At 36.0% G+C, this 4,515-nt stretch overlaps 1 long non-coding RNA gene across 1 annotated transcript; it reads right to left on the bottom strand.

The window, feature by feature from the left end:
• LOC137401045 (uncharacterized) lies at positions 1–3,256 on the bottom strand. The gene is made up of 5 exons (XR_010979281.1): positions 3,182–3,256; positions 2,486–2,604; positions 840–946; positions 491–637; positions 1–186 (listed from the first exon to the last, which is right to left on the bottom strand). It is a non-coding gene; the product is annotated as an uncharacterized lncRNA (long non-coding RNA).
• Between the last annotated feature and the right edge of the window lie 1,259 nt (positions 3,257–4,515).

The raw sequence follows: 4,515 nt of genomic DNA, 5'->3' as shown, positions 1-4,515 counted from the left end.
CTTTACCAAACACTGAGTGTAAAGGCCTCCTCATCCTTCGAACAAAGGGTAGGACATCTAGAGGAGACGGTTCTGCTACGTCCGACCGCAGACTACGCCTGTAGTAAGGTGATGACAGTGAGTGAGAATGTCTATTTTTGGAATTATTTGGTGAACTTGGTTGGTCTACAGAAGTGCGACATAAATCTGAAAATAGCAACATTTGAAAATAATGATATACACATATTAACAGTGTGTGTAAATATATACATATTTACCGCCAGAACAATATATACACTGCTAGAGTGTGAATATATACATATTCACACTCTATTCATCTCTGCCAGTGTCTGTGAATATATACATATTCACAGACACTGGCAGAGGATAAATAAAACAGCTTAATAAATTCTTGGAGGACAATAATAATTAGTAATACAGTTTATAGGGTAAGATAAAAGATGCTTAAGAACCAAATGCTTCAGATACCAGTTATATTAACAATGCCTACCTCGATTAGCCCGCTTCTTGATTCGAGGATGTGGTACAGGCTTTATGTACTTGGCACATAGTTCTACCACAGAAATATTTTCGTTGTTCCGAAAGTACACACCATTGACAACAGGGTTGCTTACGCGTTCACATATGATGTTCATTTCTGCCAAAAAAAGAGATACCATTATTAAGGCTGTATTGTTTTAAATGTTTTTAGCAAATTATTTATATATGTAGGTGTTGAACTGTATATAAAAAATTCCTTGTGAATTGTTCAAATGTATGAATACTGTCATATAAAAAACAACGAAACTGTAGTAAAACAGATTCTTTTTTATCAACAAATTGTTTTTAAACAATCTTACCGGTGCATGCTTTGCTGAGCCCAGAAGTGTTTGGGCTGTGTATATTCACGGTTTCTAATGTGTTCATCGCCATTTTCTGGCTTCATTTCATCTTTTAATCACATGGCCTGAAAACAAACTAAGAAATACCAACAAAATAGAAAAGCTTTGCCTAAGAGATGTTTGTGTGGTACATGACTCAAGGTAATTGACTCCGACTCAATGGTCTCTTAGTAAATTTAATTACCAGCCTCTTCAGTCTCACCTTGAAAACTAACCGAATATTTTACAGAAAATCACTTACAGATCAACACAGGGGCCAGAAAACATGCAAAAAATTTTAATGCTACACAAGCATAAACTTATTGTTACCAGCAACCAATCGGTTCAAATTTTTGAGAAACTGCAGCCTTTATTAGAAGCAGTTTTTGCAGGCAATTTACTACATTGGGTCTGATAAATCAATCAATTTTAGGACACCAAAGCACACAATGTTTGTTAGAGTTTTTGCTGTGGATGCAATTGAAGCACTTTCAATGCTCGTGATACAGACTTCCACCTTTCGCAAAACAAATCTCGCTTTGAACATTTTCAACAAGCGAGGACTTTCACATGTGAGTTACTATATTAGCTTGTTTCATGGCTACCTGTGCGTCACAACTGTCAATTCATGAACATGTTGGTAGCAAACTGAACACAAAATTATGTGTAAAGAATTATAAGCTTTTCAGCAAAGAATTTCACCTAAATAAGGTGATTACAATAAGGTGCTGTTATCATCAGCAACTTCTCATAATAACACTTATTCGGTAGTACTCCAGATGACTGTAATTATTTGTGAATAAATTTATAAGATGTCTTTAAAAATATTGATATGGCTATGTCTTTGAAATGATCAACAATTATTTATTTATGAGATTTGAACTGAGAATAATTGCAAAACATCCTTTATATGGCAAACGATGGAAGCATTACATTTTAAGGTGTATCATATGGTGAACTCTGCACTGGATACCTTTTGGAAGTTATCGGTAGTGCCCACTAGGCAATCAGCTGCTACTTGCAATCCAGTTTTCTTCCAAACAACAGACCTCAAATAGGCTCTCAGGCACTTGACTAAAAACTTAGCGTGTGTGTTGTTGTTTTGTGGTGTAACTAGACTAGAGCATCAAATAAAGGAGCCAGACTTAAATCAACGGGAATTTTTATCAGAGCATACTATTTTGGAAAAAACTTGAGTTTTAATAAAAGAGCATAATATCCATTGCGAGCCACTAAACGTAATGTCTGAGTCACAACGTACCCATTCTCATGTGGCATATTATGATCTTCCATATACAGCATATTTGGTAACAGTAGCAAATAATTGCAGTTTGATGTTTTTTGTAACACAGGTTATGGTTAGTTCGTTTGTGTACAATGATGTGTATAGTCTAGTTGTGGTGAGTAATGCTGTGGGTAAAACTAATATGGATACAACAAATCTTTCAAAAATCTCTGATGGACTACAAAAGGTTTAAATTGCATACTAAAGCATCAAAATTCACCTAGTTAATGTAATAATACACTCCTTTTCATTCTTGCAACTCTCTTTGTTTCTCTATTCTTCTGTCCTCCCAACTTTTAAAAACATCATCTTAGCCCATTAACATGTGTTTGCAACTAACCTGTGATTAAACCTTTTTGTTGATGCGTATGCCTCCCACTAAGTCTATATTCTGTGTAGTAGCATGATGTTGAGGTAATCACTTAGGTTCATTGCTATCTAAGTATGAAAATTTTTTGCCTGTAAAGAGATTAAAAAGCAATTAACATTAGCAGAATTAGCGTATTATACACATGTTATAAATGCCAGTGTTTACAACACTTAGTTTAACTTTATTATTAAAAGTCAAGTTTGGACATAGCTAAGTTACCTATATCCTACACACATTTACTGCAATGAATAGAGCATTGGTAATATGCTGCAGCCTGAATGCTCTAAAGGTAGGTAAAGGGGTTGAGTTAATACAAATGCATTACGCACAAATTTAAGGTTTAACAAACGCCAGCATACAGCGTAGCCATATTTTGTTACATTTGTCTGCACGTTTACAAACAAAACCTACAGCCAATAACGAATGACCTTTCGTGCAGTTCGATGCAACAAATACGCTATATGACAACTAAATCACAGTTGTCAATGGCTCAGCATCCCATGAAGTGAATTTTAAAAAAACGAACCGTGAGCCAGCGATCGGGTTTGTTATCTGAGGTGTAAAAATAACTGTATTAGACATTTTCTTTATGGTTTATCCAAACTTATGTATAATAATTAACAGAATACGCATGTGGCGTCGTATTCTAAACATTCAGTCGCTCACCAGATGAGAAAACTCGTCACCGAGATTCTCAAATTTCAGACATCTTGCTTTCTAAAGCCTTCGCAGATCTTGTTCTGGTATAATTGATACACGCATGCGCTAATTATCACCGCTTTGTCTGAGAATACGGCACACCAATAAAATGACTGAATGCGGGTGATGCTTCTGTTTTCATTGGACAGTTTTCTTACTAAAGTACTACGTTGTCTACTAATCTAATGCCTTAGGTACGGCTTTGCATATGCTGTAGTGATCAGCTTCCAAGTTCCATTGTATTAGACAAAGAAACCGTGACTTCGATTTCATTAGTTAAGCTAGTCAATGGCAGCTGTATAATTCTTCTAAATAAAAATAAAATGACCTTAAAGAAAGTAGAGAAGAATGCGGATACTCATCCTGACATATACCATCATTGACATAAATGCTATGAACTGTATAGCCATTGAATTTGACATTTGCATAAGAATATTTATTCATCAGCATACCTGCCAACTCTCACGCATTGGGTGTGAGACTCACGCAATCACCCCAAAGAAAAAATGAAAATGCGTGGGAAATGCGTGAGATTCTTGCCCCAATTTCCACAATTTTATATATACTATCATTGATACATCAATTGCCCCAAAACCAAATCTCACGCATTGCCCCACTCTTGGGTTGGCAGGCCTGTTCATCAGGCGGTATCTAAGCCTGATTTAATACTGACTAAATGCAACTCTGTGTCTCTGTTTAGTTCAACAATTGAACTGTAGCTCATTGAAGCCCGATGATGGTAATTATACCTTATAAAAATGCAAGTTTAACGCCGACAACCTGCTAGCCTTGCTCATAGCTAAAACTGTCTGTCAGTAATGTAATCAGTGAGATGTTTTGACACGTACTAAGCACACAGAGCTCACTATTAATACGTTCACAGCAAGGGTGTGACTAGATGGATATGTTTGAGCCGATCAGATTCTCACACTGCATCCTAGGTTTTGTCATAACTTGCTGCTGGTCTTGTCGCAACTTGCACCCTAGGTCTTGTCATAACAGGGAAAGAAATCTAAATTCTCTTTTGAGATAGTTTTCTAATCATTGATGTACTACTAACAGCTAGTATCACAGCGTCCATAGAAAATTCAATAGTAGCGACAGTCTAGCTACTAGCCATACCGTTTACCTTCTTTCATTTCAATTTCATTTGCTGCCTTTTATTGGAAGGATCAATTACATGGTCAGTCGGTGGAGCAAATCAATTACATAGTTATAGTAACTTCTCCATGGTAGCTGTATGTTGAATAGTTTCTTGAATACTAGTCTTAAAATATGTAGATGGAAAATCAAACTCTATT

The sequence above is a fragment of the Watersipora subatra genome, chromosome 7, assembly GCF_963576615.1.
Source record: "Watersipora subatra chromosome 7, tzWatSuba1.1, whole genome shotgun sequence".
Classification (NCBI taxonomy): Eukaryota; Metazoa; Bryozoa; class Gymnolaemata; order Cheilostomatida; family Watersiporidae; genus Watersipora; species Watersipora subatra.
This window is presented reverse-complemented; position numbering and strand designations above follow the sequence as displayed.